The sequence below is a fragment of the Procambarus clarkii genome, chromosome 92 (assembly GCF_040958095.1).
Source record: "Procambarus clarkii isolate CNS0578487 chromosome 92, FALCON_Pclarkii_2.0, whole genome shotgun sequence".
Taxonomy (NCBI): domain Eukaryota; kingdom Metazoa; phylum Arthropoda; class Malacostraca; order Decapoda; family Cambaridae; genus Procambarus; species Procambarus clarkii.
In genome coordinates, this window is record NC_091241.1 from 7253138 (window position 1) to 7270892 (window position 17755).

The following is a 17755-nucleotide window of genomic DNA, read 5'->3' on the forward strand; positions in this document are numbered from 1 at the left end:
CCAGATGAGTGAGGGGTCAGTCTGCAATTTTCGTCAAGCCACTGTCAATGTGAGAGAACTCGTGTCCAGCTTATAAGCCTATACTTGCATAAACCACAAGTGAAGATAAACAATCTTTGGACAACACCCACCAGTGGGACTCGAACCCAGAAAGCACAACTACCTTCCAGTAGCTGGCATAACTAGTATGCTTTAACCCACTACGCCATCAGACCTTACAAAAGAAGTAGATAGTTCGAGATATATATATCTCAAACATCTCTACCTCCCGAAGGCACCAGATGAGTGAGGGGTCAGTCTGCAATTTTCGTCAAGCCACTGTCAATGTGAGAGAACTCGTGTCCAGCTTATAAGCCTATACTTGCATAAACCACAAGTGAAGATAAACAATCTTTGGACAACACCCACCAGTGGGACTCGAACCCAGAAAGCACAACTACCTTCCAGTAGCTGGCATAACTAGTATGCTTTAACCCACTACGCCATCAGACCTTACAAAAGAAGTAGATAGTTCGAGATATATATATCTCAAACATCTCTACCTCCCGAAGGCACCAGATGAGTGAGGGGTCAGTCTGCAATTTTCGTCAAGCCACTGTCAATGTGAGAGAACTCGTGTCCAGCTTATAAGCCTATACTTGCATAAACCACAAGTGAAGATAAACAATCTTTGGACAACACCCACCAGTGGGACTCGAACCCAGAAAGCACAACTACCTTCCAGTAGCTGGCATAACTAGTATGCTTTAACCCACTACGCCATCAGACCTTACAAAAGAAGTAGATAGTTCGAGATATATATATCTCAAACATCTCTACCTCCCGAAGGCACCAGATGAGTGAGGGGTCAGTCTGCAATTTTCGTCAAGCCACTGTCAATGTGAGAGAACTCGTGTCCAGCTTATAAGCCTATACTTGCATAAACCACAAGTGAAGATAAACAATCTTTGGACAACACCCACCAGGGGACTCGAACCCAGAAAGCACAACTACCTTCCAGTAGCTGGCATAACTAGTATGCTTTAACCCACTACGCCATCAGACCTTACAAAAGAAGTAGATAGTTCGAGATATATATATCTCAAACATCTCTACCTCCCGAAGGCACCAGATGAGTGAGGGGTCAGTCTGCAATTTTCGTCAAGCCACTGTCAATGTGAGAGAACTCGTGTCCAGCTTATAAGCCTATACTTGCATAAACCACAAGTGAAGATAAACAATCTTTGGACAACACCCACCAGTGGGACTCGAACCAGAAAGCACAACTACCTTCCAGTAGCTGGCATAACTAGTATGCTTTAACCCACTACGCCATCAGACCTTACAAAAGAAGTAGATAGTTCGAGATATATATATCTCAAACATCTCTACCTCCCGAAGGCACCAGATGAGTGAGGGGTCAGTCTGCAATTTTCGTCAAGCCACTGTCAATGTGAGAGAACTCGTGTCCAGCTTATAAGCCTATACTTGCATAAACCACAAGTGAAGATAAACAATCTTTGGACAACACCCACCAGTGGGACTCGAACCCAGAAAGCACAACTACCTTCCAGTAGCTGGCATAACTAGTATGCTTTAACCCACTACGCCATCAGACCTTACAAAAGAAGTAGATAGTTCGAGATATATTATCTCAAACATCTCTACCTCCCGAAGGCACCAGATGAGTGAGGGGTCAGTCTGCAATTTTCGTCAAGCCACTGTCAATGTGAGAGAACTCGTGTCCAGCTTATAAGCCTATACTTGCATAAACCACAAGTGAAGATAAACAATCTTTGGACAAAACCCACCAGTGGGACTCGAACCCAGAAAGCACAACTACCTTCCAGTAGCTGGCATAACTAGTATGCTTTAACCCACTACGCCATCAGACCTTACAAAAGAAGTAGATAGTTCGAGATATATATATCTCAAACATCTCTACCTCCCGAAGGCACCAGATGAGTGAGGGGTCAGTCTGCAATTTTCGTCAAGCCACTGTCAATGTGAGAGAACTCGTGTCCAGCTTATAAGCCTATACTTGCATAAACCACAAGTGAAGATAAACAATCTTTGGACAACACCCACCAGTGGGACTCGAACCCAGAAAGCACAACTACCTTCCAGTAGCTGGCATAACTAGTATGCTTTAACCCACTACGCCATCAGACCTTACAAAAGAAGTAGATAGTTCGAGATATATATATCTCAAACATCTCTACCTCCCGAAGGCACCAGATGAGTGAGGGTCAGTCTGCAATTTTCGTCAAGCCACTGTCAATGTGAGAGAACTCGTGTCCAGCTTATAAGCCTATACTTGCATAAACCACAAGTGAAGATAAACAATCTTTGGACAACACCCACCAGTGGGACTCGAACCCAGAAAGCACAACTACCTTCCAGTAGCTGGCATAACTAGTATGCTTTAACCCACTACGCCATCAGACCTTACAAAAGAAGTAGATAGTTCGAGATATATATATCTCAAACATCTCTACCTCCGAAGGCACCAGATGAGTGAGGGGTCAGTCTGCAATTTTCGTCAAGCCACTGTCAATGTGAGAGAACTCGTGTCCAGCTTATAAGCCTATACTTGCATAAACCACAAGTGAAGATAAACAATCTTTGGACAACACCCACCAGTGGGACTCGAACCCAGAAAGCACAACTACCTTCCAGTAGCTGGCATAACTAGTATGCTTTAACCCACTACGCCATCAGACCTTACAAAAGAAGTAGATAGTTCGAGATATATATCTCAAACATCTCTACCTCCCGAAGGCACCAGATGAGTGAGGGGTCAGTCTGCAATTTTCGTCAAGCCACTGTCAATGTGAGAGAACTCGTGTCCAGCTTATAAGCCTATACTTGCATAAACCACAAGTGAAGATAAACAATCTTTGGACAACACCCACCAGTGGGACTCGAACCCAGAAAGCACAACTACCTTCCAGTAGCTGGCATAACTAGTATGCTTTAACCCACTACGCCATCAGACCTTACAAAAGAAGTAGATAGTTCGAGATATATATATCTCAAACATCTCTACCTCCCGAAGGCACCAGATGAGTGAGGGGTCAGTCTGCAATTTTCGTCAAGCCACTGTCAATGTGAGAGAACTCGTGTCCAGCTTATAAGCCTATACTTGCATAAACCACAAGTGAAGATAAACAATCTTTGGACAACACCCACCAGTGGGACTCGAACCCAGAAAGCACAACTACCTTCCAGTAGCTGGCATAACTAGTATGCTTTAACCCACTACGCCATCAGACCTTACAAAAGAAGTAGATAGTTCGAGATATATATATCTCAAACATCTCTACCTCCCGAAGGCACCAGATGAGTGAGGGGTCAGTCTGCAATTTTCGTCAAGCCACTGTCAATGTGAGAGAACTCGTGTCCAGCTTATAAGCCTATACTTGCATAAACCACAAGTGAAGATAAACAATCTTTGGACAACACCCACCAGTGGGACTCGAACCCAGAAAGCACAACTACCTTCCAGTAGCTGGCATAACTAGTATGCTTTAACCCACTACGCCATCAGACCTTACAAAAGAAGTAGATAGTTCGAGATATATATATCTCAAACATCTCTACCTCCCGAAGGCACCAGATGAGTGAGGGGTCAGTCTGCAATTTTCGTCAAGCCACTGTCAATGTGAGAGAACTCGTGTCCAGCTTATAAGCCTATACTTGCATAAACCACAAGTGAAGATAAACAATCTTTGGACAACACCCACCAGTGGGACTCGAACCCAGAAAGCACAACTACCTTCCAGTAGCTGGCATAACTAGTATGCTTTAACCCACTACGCCATCAGACCTTACAAAAGAAGTAGATAGTTCGAGATATATATATCTCAAACATCTCTACCTCCCGAAGGCACCAGATGAGTGAGGGGTCAGTCTGCAATTTTCGTCAAGCCACTGTCAATGTGAGAGAACTCGTGTCCAGCTTATAAGCCTATACTTGCATAAACCACAAGTGAAGATAAACAATCTTTGGACAACACCCACCAGTGGGACTCGAACCCAGAAAGCACAACTACCTTCCAGTAGCTGGCATAACTAGTATGCTTTAACCCACTACGCCATCAGACCTTACAAAAGAAGTAGATAGTTCGAGATATATATATCTCAAACATCTCTACCTCCCGAAGGCACCAGATGAGTGAGGGGTCAGTCTGCAATTTTCGTCAAGCCACTGTCAATGTGAGAGAACTCGTGTCCAGCTTATAAGCCTATACTTGCATAAACCACAAGTGAAGATAAACAATCTTTGGACAACACCCACCAGTGGGACTCGAACCCAGAAAGCACAACTACCTTCCAGTAGCTGGCATAACTAGTATGCTTTAACCCACTACGCCATCAGACCTTACAAAAGAAGTAGATAGTTCGAGATATATATATCTCAAACATCTCTACCTCCCGAAGGCACCAGATGAGTGAGGGGTCAGTCTGCAATTTTCGTCAAGCCACTGTCAATGTGAGAGAACTCGTGTCCAGCTTATAAGCCTATACTTGCATAAACCACAAGTGAAGATAAACAATCTTTGGACAACACCCACCAGTGGGACTCGAACCCAGAAAGCACAACTACCTTCCAGTAGCTGGCATAACTAGTATGCTTTAACCCACTACGCCATCAGACCTTACAAAAGAAGTAGATAGTTCGAGATATATATATCTCAAACATCTCTACCTCCCGAAGGCACCAGATGAGTGAGGGGTCAGTCTGCAATTTTCGTCAAGCCACTGTCAATGTGAGAGAACTCGTGTCCAGCTTATAAGCCTATACTTGCATAAACCACAAGTGAAGATAAACAATCTTTGGACAACACCCACCAGTGGGACTCGAACCCAGAAAGCACAACTACCTTCCAGTAGCTGGCATAACTAGTATGCTTTAACCCACTACGCCATCAGACCTTACAAAAGAAGTAGATAGTTCGAGATATATATATCTCAAACATCTCTACCTCCCGAAGGCACCAGATGAGTGAGGGGTCAGTCTGCAATTTTCGTCAAGCCACTGTCAATGTGAGAGAACTCGTGTCCAGCTTATAAGCCTATACTTGCATAAACCACAAGTGAAGATAAACAATCTTTGGACAACACCCACCAGTGGGACTCGAACCCAGAAAGCACAACTACCTTCCAGTAGCTGGCATAACTAGTATGCTTTAACCCACTACGCCATCAGACCTTACAAAAGAAGTAGATAGTTCGAGATATATATATCTCAAACATCTCTACCTCCCGAAGGCACCAGATGAGTGAGGGGTCAGTCTGCAATTTTCGTCAAGCCACTGTCAATGTGAGAGAACTCGTGTCCAGCTTATAAGCCTATACTTGCATAAACCACAAGTGAAGATAAACAATCTTTGGACAACACCCACCAGTGGGACTCGAACCCAGAAAGCACAACTACCTTCCAGTAGCTGGCATAACTAGTATGCTTTAACCCACTACGCCATCAGACCTTACAAAAGAAGTAGATAGTTCGAGATATATATATCTCAAACATCTCTACCTCCCGAAGGCACCAGATGAGTGAGGGGTCAGTCTGCAATTTTCGTCAAGCCACTGTCAATGTGAGAGAACTCGTGTCCAGCTTATAAGCCTATACTTGCATAAACCACAAGTGAAGATAAACAATCTTTGGACAACACCCACCAGTGGGACTCGAACCCAGAAAGCACAACTACCTTCCAGTAGCTGGCATAACTAGTATGCTTTAACCCACTACGCCATCAGACCTTACAAAAGAAGTAGATAGTTCGAGATATATATATCTCAAACATCTCTACCTCCCGAAGGCACCAGATGAGTGAGGGGTCAGTCTGCAATTTTCGTCAAGCCACTGTCAATGTGAGAGAACTCGTGTCCAGCTTATAAGCCTATACTTGCATAAACCACAAGTGAAGATAAACAATCTTTGGACAACACCCACCAGTGGGACTCGAACCCAGAAAGCACAACTACCTTCCAGTAGCTGGCATAACTAGTATGCTTTAACCCACTACGCCATCAGACCTTACAAAAGAAGTAGATAGTTCGAGATATATATATCTCAAACATCTCTACCTCCCGAAGGCACCAGATGAGTGAGGGGTCAGTCTGCAATTTTCGTCAAGCCACTGTCAATGTGAGAGAACTCGTGTCCAGCTTATAAGCCTATACTTGCATAAACCACAAGTGAAGATAAACAATCTTTGGACAACACCCACCAGTGGGACTCGAACCCAGAAAGCACAACTACCTTCCAGTAGCTGGCATAACTAGTATGCTTTAACCCACTACGCCATCAGACCTTACAAAAGAAGTAGATAGTTCGAGATATATATATCTCAAACATCTCTACCTCCCGAAGGCACCAGATGAGTGAGGGGTCAGTCTGCAATTTTCGTCAAGCCACTGTCAATGTGAGAGAACTCGTGTCCAGCTTATAAGCCTATACTTGCATAAACCACAAGTGAAGATAAACAATCTTTGGACAACACCCACCAGTGGGACTCGAACCCAGAAAGCACAACTACCTTCCAGTAGCTGGCATAACTAGTATGCTTTAACCCACTACGCCATCAGACCTTACAAAAGAAGTAGATAGTTCGAGATATATATATCTCAAACATCTCTACCTCCCGAAGGCACCAGATGAGTGAGGGGTCAGTCTGCAATTTTCGTCAAGCCACTGTCAATGTGAGAGAACTCGTGTCCAGCTTATAAGCCTATACTTGCATAAACCACAAGTGAAGATAAACAATCTTTGGACAACACCCACCAGTGGGACTCGAACCCAGAAAGCACAACTACCTTCCAGTAGCTGGCATAACTAGTATGCTTTAACCCACTACGCCATCAGACCTTACAAAAGAAGTAGATAGTTCGAGATATATATATCTCAAACATCTCTACCTCCCGAAGGCACCAGATGAGTGAGGGGTCAGTCTGCAATTTTCGTCAAGCCACTGTCAATGTGAGAGAACTCGTGTCCAGCTTATAAGCCTATACTTGCATAAACCACAAGTGAAGATAAACAATCTTTGGACAACACCCACCAGTGGGACTCGAACCCAGAAAGCACAACTACCTTCCAGTAGCTGGCATAACTAGTATGCTTTAACCCACTACGCCATCAGACCTTACAAAAGAAGTAGATAGTTCGAGATATATATATCTCAAACATCTCTACCTCCCGAAGGCACCAGATGAGTGAGGGGTCAGTCTGCAATTTTCGTCAAGCCACTGTCAATGTGAGAGAACTCGTGTCCAGCTTATAAGCCTATACTTGCATAAACCACAAGTGAAGATAAACAATCTTTGGACAACACCCACCAGTGGGACTCGAACCCAGAAAGCACAACTACCTTCCAGTAGCTGGCATAACTAGTATGCTTTAACCCACTACGCCATCAGACCTTACAAAAGAAGTAGATAGTTCGAGATATATATATCTCAAACATCTCTACCTCCCGAAGGCACCAGATGAGTGAGGGGTCAGTCTGCAATTTTCGTCAAGCCACTGTCAATGTGAGAGAACTCGTGTCCAGCTTATAAGCCTATACTTGCATAAACCACAAGTGAAGATAAACAATCTTTGGACAACACCCACCAGTGGGACTCGAACCCAGAAAGCACAACTACCTTCCAGTAGCTGGCATAACTAGTATGCTTGAACCCACTACGCCATCAGACCTTACAAAAGAAGTAGATAGTTCGAGATATATATATCTCAAACATCTCTACCTCCCGAAGGCACCAGATGAGTGAGGGGTCAGTCTGCAATTTTCGTCAAGCCACTGTCAATGTGAGAGAACTCGTGTCCAGCTTATAAGCCTATACTTGCATAAACCACAAGTGAAGATAAACAATCTTTGGACAACACCCACCAGTGGGACTCGAACCCAGAAAGCACAACTACCTTCCAGTAGCTGGCATAACTAGTATGCTTTAACCCACTACGCCATCAGACCTTACAAAAGAAGTAGATAGTTCGAGATATATATATCTCAAACATCTCTACCTCCCGAAGGCACCAGATGAGTGAGGGGTCAGTCTGCAATTTTCGTCAAGCCACTGTCAATGTGAGAGAACTCGTGTCCAGCTTATAAGCCTATACTTGCATAAACCACAAGTGAAGATAAACAATCTTTGGACAACACCCACCAGTGGGACTCGAACCCAGAAAGCACAACTACCTTCCAGTAGCTGGCATAACTAGTATGCTTTAACCCACTACGCCATCAGACCTTACAAAAGAAGTAGATAGTTCGAGATATATATATCTCAAACATCTCTACCTCCCGAAGGCACCAGATGAGTGAGGGGTCAGTCTGCAATTTTCGTCAAGCCACTGTCAATGTGAGAGAACTCGTGTCCAGCTTATAAGCCTATACTTGCATAAACCACAAGTGAAGATAAACAATCTTTGGACAACACCCACCAGTGGGACTCGAACCCAGAAAGCACAACTACCTTCCAGTAGCTGGCATAACTAGTATGCTTTAACCCACTACGCCATCAGACCTTACAAAAGAAGTAGATAGTTCGAGATATATATATCTCAAACATCTCTACCTCCCGAAGGCACCAGATGAGTGAGGGGTCAGTCTGCAATTTTCGTCAAGCCACTGTCAATGTGAGAGAACTCGTGTCCAGCTTATAAGCCTATACTTGCATAAACCACAAGTGAAGATAAACAATCTTTGGACAACACCCACCAGTGGGACTCGAACCCAGAAAGCACAACTACCTTCCAGTAGCTGGCATAACTAGTATGCTTTAACCCACTACGCCATCAGACCTTACAAAAGAAGTAGATAGTTCGAGATATATATATCTCAAACATCTCTACCTCCCGAAGGCACCAGATGAGTGAGGGGTCAGTCTGCAATTTTGACAGTGGCTTGACGAAAATTGCAGACTGACCCCTCACTCATCTGGTGCCTTCGGGAGGTAGAGATGTTTGAGATATATATATCTCGAACTATCTACTTCTTTTGTAAGGTCTGATGGCGTAGTGGGTTAAAGCATACTAGTTATGCCAGCTACTGGAAGGTAGTTGTGCTTTCTGGGTTCGAGTCCCACTGGTGGGTGTTGTCCAAAGATTGTTTATCTTCACTTGTGGTTTATGCAAGTATAGGCTTATAAGCTGGACACGAGTTCTCTCACATTGACAGTGGCTTGACGAAAATTGCAGACTGACCCCTCACTCATCTGGTGCCTTCGGGAGGTAGAGATGTTTGAGATATATATATCTCGAACTATCTACTTCTTTTGTAAGGTCTGATGGCGTAGTGGGTTAAAGCATACTAGTTATGCCAGCTACTGGAAGGTAGTTGTGCTTTCTGGGTTCGAGTCCCACTGGTGGGTGTTGTCCAAAGATTGATTATCTTCACTTGTGGTTTATGCAAGTATAGGCTTATAAGCTGGACACGAGTTCTCTCACATTGACAGTGGCTTGACGAAAATTGCAGACTGACCCCTCACTCATCTGGTGCCTTCGGGAGGTAGAGATGTTTGAGATATATATATCTCGAACTATCTACTTCTTTTGTAAGGTCTGATGGCGTAGTGGGTTAAAGCATACTAGTTATGCCAGCTACTGGAAGGTAGTTGTGCTTTCTGGGTTCGAGTCCCACTGGTGGGTGTTGTCCAAAGATTGTTTATCTTCACTTGTGGTTTATGCAAGTATAGGCTTATAAGCTGGACACGAGTTCTCTCACATTGACAGTGGCTTGACGAAAATTGCAGACTGACCCCTCACTCATCTGGTGCCTTCGGGAGGTAGAGATGTTTGAGATATATATATCTCGAACTATCTACTTCTTTTGTAAGGTCTGATGGCGTAGTGGGTTAAAGCATACTAGTTATGCCAGCTACTGGAAGGTAGTTGTGCTTTCTGGGTTCGAGTCCCACTGGTGGGTGTTGTCCAAAGATTGTTTATCTTCACTTGTGGTTTATGCAAGTATAGGCTTATAAGCTGGACACGAGTTCTCTCACATTGACAGTGGCTTGACGAAAATTGCAGACTGACCCCTCACTCATCTGGTGCCTTCGGGAGGTAGAGATGTTTGAGATATATATATCTCGAACTATCTACTTCTTTTGTAAGGTCTGATGGCGTAGTGGGTTAAAGCATACTAGTTATGCCAGCTACTGGAAGGTAGTTGTGCTTTCTGGGTTCGAGTCCCACTGGTGGGTGTTGTCCAAAGATTGTTTATCTTCACTTGTGGTTTATGCAAGTATAGGCTTATAAGCTGGACACGAGTTCTCTCACATTGACAGTGGCTTGACGAAAATTGCAGACTGACCCCTCACTCATCTGGTGCCTTCGGGAGGTAGAGATGTTTGAGATATATATATCTCGAACTATCTACTTCTTTTGTAAGGTCTGATGGCGTAGTGGGTTAAAGCATACTAGTTATGCCAGCTACTGGAAGGTAGTTGTGCTTTCTGGGTTCGAGTCCCACTGGTGGGTGTTGTCCAAAGATTGTTTATCTTCACTTGTGGTTTATGCAAGTATAGGCTTATAAGCTGGACACGAGTTCTCTCACATTGACAGTGGCTTGACGAAAATTGCAGACTGACCCCTCACTCATCTGGTGCCTTCGGGAGGTAGAGATGTTTGAGATATATATATCTCGAACTATCTACTTCTTTTGTAAGGTCTGATGGCGTAGTGGGTTAAAGCATACTAGTTATGCCAGCTACTGGAAGGTAGTTGTGCTTTCTGGGTTCGAGTCCCACTGGTGGGTGTTGTCCAAAGATTGTTTATCTTCACTTGTGGTTTATGCAAGTATAGGCTTATAAGCTGGACACGAGTTCTCTCACATTGACAGTGGCTTGACGAAAATTGCAGACTGACCCCTCACTCATCTGGTGCCTTCGGGAGGTAGAGATGTTTGAGATATATATATCTCGAACTATCTACTTCTTTTGTAAGGTCTGATGGCGTAGTGGGTTAAAGCATACTAGTTATGCCAGCTACTGGAAGGTAGTTGTGCTTTCTGGGTTCGAGTCCCACTGGTGGGTGTTGTCCAAAGATTGTTTATCTTCACTTGTGGTTTATGCAAGTATAGGCTTATAAGCTGGACACGAGTTCTCTCACATTGACAGTGGCTTGACGAAAATTGCAGACTGACCCCTCACTCATCTGGTGCCTTCGGGAGGTAGAGATGTTTGAGATATATATATCTCGAACTATCTACTTCTTTTGTAAGGTCTGATGGCGTAGTGGGTTAAAGCATACTAGTTATGCCAGCTACTGGAAGGTAGTTGTGCTTTCTGGGTTCGAGTCCCACTGGTGGGTGTTGTCCAAAGATTGTTTATCTTCACTTGTGGTTTATGCAAGTATAGGCTTATAAGCTGGACACGAGTTCTCTCACATTGACAGTGGCTTGACGAAAATTGCAGACTGACCCCTCACTCATCTGGTGCCTTCGGGAGGTAGAGATGTTTGAGATATATATATCTCGAACTATCTACTTCTTTTGTAAGGTCTGATGGCGTAGTGGGTTAAAGCATACTAGTTATGCCAGCTACTGGAAGGTAGTTGTGCTTTCTGGGTTCGAGTCCCACTGGTGGGTGTTGTCCAAAGATTGTTTATCTTCACTTGTGGTTTATGCAAGTATAGGCTTATAAGCTGGACACGAGTTCTCTCACATTGACAGTGGCTTGACGAAAATTGCAGACTGACCCCTCACTCATCTGGTGCCTTCGGGAGGTAGAGATGTTTGAGATATATATATCTCGAACTATCTACTTCTTTTGTAAGGTCTGATGGCGTAGTGGGTTAAAGCATACTAGTTATGCCAGCTACTGGAAGGTAGTTGTGCTTTCTGGGTTCGAGTCCCACTGGTGGGTGTTGTCCAAAGATTGTTTATCTTCACTTGTGGTTTATGCAAGTATAGGCTTATAAGCTGGACACGAGTTCTCTCACATTGACAGTGGCTTGACGAAAATTGCAGACTGACCCCTCACTCATCTGGTGCCTTCGGGAGGTAGAGATGTTTGAGATATATATATCTCGAACTATCTACTTCTTTTGTAAGGTCTGATGGCGTAGTGGGTTAAAGCATACTAGTTATGCCAGCTACTGGAAGGTAGTTGTGCTTTCTGGGTTCGAGTCCCACTGGTGGGTGTTGTCCAAAGATTGTTTATCTTCACTTGTGGTTTATGCAAGTATAGGCTTATAAGCTGGACACGAGTTCTCTCACATTGACAGTGGCTTGACGAAAATTGCAGACTGACCCCTCACTCATCTGGTGCCTTCGGGAGGTAGAGATGTTTGAGATATATATATCTCGAACTATCTACTTCTTTTGTAAGGTCTGATGGCGTAGTGGGTTAAAGCATACTAGTTATGCCAGCTACTGGAAGGTAGTTGTGCTTTCTGGGTTCGAGTCCCACTGGTGGGTGTTGTCCAAAGATTGTTTATCTTCACTTGTGGTTTATGCAAGTATAGGCTTATAAGCTGGACACGAGTTCTCTCACATTGACAGTGGCTTGACGAAAATTGCAGACTGACCCCTCACTCATCTGGTGCCTTCGGGAGGTAGAGATGTTTGAGATATATATATCTCGAACTATCTACTTCTTTTGTAAGGTCTGATGGCGTAGTGGGTTAAAGCATACTAGTTATGCCAGCTACTGGAAGGTAGTTGTGCTTTCTGGGTTCGAGTCCCACTGGTGGGTGTTGTCCAAAGATTGTTTATCTTCACTTGTGGTTTATGCAAGTATAGGCTTATAAGCTGGACACGAGTTCTCTCACATTGACAGTGGCTTGACGAAAATTGCAGACTGACCCCTCACTCATCTGGTGCCTTCGGGAGGTAGAGATGTTTGAGATATATATATCTCGAACTATCTACTTCTTTTGTAAGGTCTGATGGCGTAGTGGGTTAAAGCATACTAGTTATGCCAGCTACTGGAAGGTAGTTGTGCTTTCTGGGTTCGAGTCCCACTGGTGGGTGTTGTCCAAAGATTGTTTATCTTCACTTGTGGTTTATGCAAGTATAGGCTTATAAGCTGGACACGAGTTCTCTCACATTGACAGTGGCTTGACGAAAATTGCAGACTGACCCCTCACTCATCTGGTGCCTTCGGGAGGTAGAGATGTTTGAGATATATATATCTCGAACTATCTACTTCTTTTGTAAGGTCTGATGGCGTAGTGGGTTAAAGCATACTAGTTATGCCAGCTACTGGAAGGTAGTTGTGCTTTCTGGGTTCGAGTCCCACTGGTGGGTGTTGTCCAAAGATTGTTTATCTTCACTTGTGGTTTATGCAAGTATAGGCTTATATATATATATATATATATATATATGTCTCTACTAAATAGAGACAATAAAATGTATTCGGCATGTTGCTTATTTCCTTGTCATTATCAGGTACCTGACCTGTCTCAGTTATAAATGGCTCTCTCCTTCCCCCCTTAACTTTGTTTGACACACCTGAAGAACTCTTTTTAAGATTTGGCTTGGCTTAAATGTGCCCAACTACTTGAGCCGGAGAGTAGAGCGACGGTCTCGCTTCATGCATGCAGGTCGGCGTTCAATCCCCCGACCATCCAAGTGGTTGGGCACCATTCCACCCCCCCCCCCCGGTCCCCCAATCCTTATTCTGATCCCTTCCAGTGTTATATAGTCGTAATGGCTTGGCGCTTTCTCCTGATAGGTCCCTTTCCTTGCCCTGCTATGCCCTGCGTCATAGTTTCTTTTGTGCTCTCATTATTTATTTTTTATCTTGTCTAACTAGTTTGACAAATTGTTGAGGACGATTGACTTCCGTATTCTTAATCCATTTGTATAAAGCTTTCTTTTATACCTGTAAGTTTTTTTTAGGCCAATAGTAATCCAATTGAGGTCATTGTTATTCAACCTAATCTATTTATAAGATATACTACGTTCCTGGGCTTTGCTAAGAATATTTTTATGTAAGTTATAATTTGAATCTATATCGTAATCTCTTGTGACGTCACCCTCCGCTAAGTCCTCCGTTGGAGGACTTAGAGGATCTTAAGACCTCCGTTGGGGGTCTTAAAAACAGCCCAATTAAGTTCAGATCTGACGCCTCTATCATGCCAAAGAAACTCCTTAATCCATCAAAATCAGATTTTGGGAAATCTGGCACCTTGGAATTTCCTCTTGTACATCTATTTCATTTACATTTAATCTGATTTCCTTGCAATCACTGTTCCCTCGCTCTCTTCTATCTATCTATACCATTAATGCCAAGTCTAAAATATTATTTTCCTATGTTAGTTCCTTAGTATGATGTTTAAGGAGTCAATCATTAAATATATAATCTGCTTTTTTTTGTAATTTAAGGAGTCAATCATCGAAAACAAAAAAAATCTGCCTTGTTTTGCTAATCCAGTTTATTCCACTTAAAAGCACCCATAGCACCCAAAATTCACCCATAGCGCAGTCTTTGACCTTTGACCTAAACGCTGTTTTATACCATACCTGAATTGCTTCCATTCTGTAGAGATGTACTGGCTTGTATGTAACTCATGTTATTAAATTATTATTTTAATTTAGTTCTAACCAAACAGTTGCTGTGTTGGCTCTGTTTTGATTCCCTTCCCTCCCCTCTCCCCCTCTTTCACATTTTTTTTTTTTATTTTGCCCCGAGGGGCGAGTTTATTGGGCAGCGCCACTCATCCTGTGAGTGGACACACCACCATAGTGACAGTATTGGGCACCACCACTCATCCTGTGAGTGGACACACCACCATAGCAGCATGTACAACACTCCCCAATAGGAAGAAAACCCGCTGGGTTGTTCATCCTGTCACTTGTACCCAGACACAGCTGGGACTTGCTTAACTGTCTCAAGTGAACAGCTCCTCAAACAAGAAAAACTCTTTCACATTACGTTTTAAATTGTATTTGGCATGTGTGGCTACCCCCTCTCTCGTCTAATCTATCGGTGTGAAATTATTCGAATCCCTTAATTTGATAGTTAGCAGTTCCTCCTAGTTTTCTACATTCATCTATGTGTCGGTTATTGCTGTAATATCTAGTGTTTGTGTGCCACACAAGAGTATTTTAATCGTCTGTCTTGTTTCTAAGACAGACTAAGATAGTTGCTGTTTGTATAATACTGGCTAAGGGAGCGTTGAGGCCCGTCTCCCGAGGACAGATTCACGAAGCACTTACGCAAGTACTTACGAACGTGTTCATCTTTACTCTATCTTTGACGGCTTTGGTTACATTTATTAAACAGTTTATAAGCATGAAAACTTGCCAATCAATTGTTGTTATTGTTATAAACAGCCTCCTGGTGCTTCGGAGCTCATTAACTGTTTAATAATTGTAAACAAAGCCGCCAAAGATTGAGAAAAGATGTACAGGTTCGTAAGTGCTTGAGTAACTGCTTCGTGAATCCCCAGGTCCAGTCTCATACTTCCACTATAATACAGTTCAGTGCCAGACACAACTCCACCAACCAAAGTTCACGAAGTTCCTTCGTGAACTTTGTATCCCTTTGTATCCCTTTGTATCAGGAATATTCCTGCAAAATAAAAAAAAAAAAAAAAAAAAAACACAGATTCCAGCGAATAGGCAGAGAGGTAACCAACTCAGTCCTAGAAAAATGAACCCCGTCCCTATTTTGTGACGATTTTCCATTCGCTAGCATCTTTCGGGATCAAATTCAAGCTGTCCATGTCTTAGGAAATTTACTTCCTTTCTTAGCAGAGCAGCACAGTCTGCCCTTGAAGAGTCTCCATCAGCTGACAGTGCACACTGTTCTCTTCTAGCAGTATACAGGTCAACCAGTAGGTACAACTTCTCAATATGGCTTCCTTCGCCTTAGGTAGATCTTTCCTGAATTTTATCTTAACATATTTGTATCAATTGTTACATGTTTTATTTTGTGTTAATAGATTTAACATTTTATCAAATATCTCCTTTTTTTTTACCTCTTAGACCCTATGGTACCTTTTCCTTCCGCCTATCGTACCCCCTTCTATTTTCCATGGTACCAATCCTCTTAAGTTTACAAGTATACTCTATGCCTACCTAAGGTCATTTAAAGAAAACGGGAGGTGAGTGAGCGTGAAGGCCAGACTGGCGTAAACTCCTCATATGACCCATTAGTTTCTAGATCACTTTTACTTCAACTCATTTATTTTTTTCCATGCGGCTGCTCCACCTCATCATTACTCTGGATTTGCATATTTGTTGACGGATTTTATCGTCGTCGTGGAAATGAGGATTTGTTTATATTATAAATAATATAAATTCATGAAATTTTATTGTATACTGGTTTGTTTGTTCTCAAATGAGTTAATTATTATTTAAATTACTATTATTGTCATATTTAAATATAATTGGCTTCAGTGCTACGATTTATATATAAATAAAATAGATTTATTTTATTAATATATATACAAGAGTTTTTACATTTCTGTACACTAATGGCATTATAATCTTTAATTATAAATTGACAGGCAAGGTATACTTGCCAGCCTATACTGGCTATACAGTATACAGTATACAGGATATACTATTCTCTCTGACGTCAACATCTTGCCAAACCGCGACGCAGAATAGATAATATCCCTCTTTTCTTGATAATAACTTCCATGTCTACTCGAAGACGATAGATGAACGACGATGTTTTGAGACACATAGAAAAAACACATACCAACAGCTGGTCCGCTGCAGGAGCCTGATAGCCAGCCTTCTTGAGCCTGATAGCCAGCCTTCTTGAGCCTGATAGCCAGCCTTCTTGAGCCTGATAGCCAGCCTTCTTGAGCCTGATAGCCAGCCTTCTTGAGCCTGATAGCCAGCCTTCTTGAGCCTGATAGCCAGCCTTCTTGAGCCTGATAGCCACCCTTCTTGAGCCTGATACACAGGCTTCTTGAGCCTGATATATATATATATATATATATATATATATATATATATATATATATATATATATATATATATATAAATATATATATATATTTAAATATATATATATATATATATATATATATATATATATATATATATATATATATATATATATATATGTCGTACCTAGTAGCCAGAACGCACTTCTCAGCCTACTATGCAAGGCCCGATTTGCCTAATAAGCCAAGTTTTCCTGAATTAATATATTTTCTCTAATTTTTTTCTCATGAAATGATAAAGCTACCCATTTCATTATGTATGAGGTCAATTTTCTTTTATTGGAGTTTAAATTAACGTAGATATATGACCAAACCTAACCAACCCTACGTAACCTAACCTAACCTATCTTTATAGGTTAGGTTAGGTTAGGTAGCCGAAAAAGTTAGGTTAGGTTAGGTTAGGTAGGTTAGGTAGTCGAAAAACAATTAATTCATGAAAACTTGGCTTATTAGGCAAATTGGGCTGTGCATAGTAGGCTGATAAGTGAGTTCTGGCTACTAGGTACGACATATATATATATATATATATATATATATATATATATATATATATATATATATATATATATATATATATATATATATATATATATATATATGCAAACAAGCCTGAATGGTCCCCAGGACTATATACAACTGAAAACTCACACCCCAGAAGTGACTCGAACCCATACTCCCACAACTGGTATGTACAGGGACGCCTTACCAGTTGTGGGAGTATGGGTTCGAGTCACTTCTGGGGTGTGAGTTTTCAGTTGTATATAGTCCTGGGGACCATTCAGGCTTGTTTGCATTTGTGTTCCTCACGTGTGCCCCAAAGAATGAGGTGATTTGATATATATATATATATATATA

At 42.3% G+C, this 17755-nt stretch overlaps 1 protein-coding gene across 1 annotated transcript in view; it reads right to left on the reverse strand.

Annotated features, from left to right (window-relative positions):
- The window catches only part of LOC123752951 (dynein heavy chain-like protein 2), a 97457-nt gene that overhangs the window by 67355 nt on the left and 12347 nt on the right, over positions 1–17755 (reverse strand). The gene's annotated exons all lie outside the window — the stretch shown is intronic.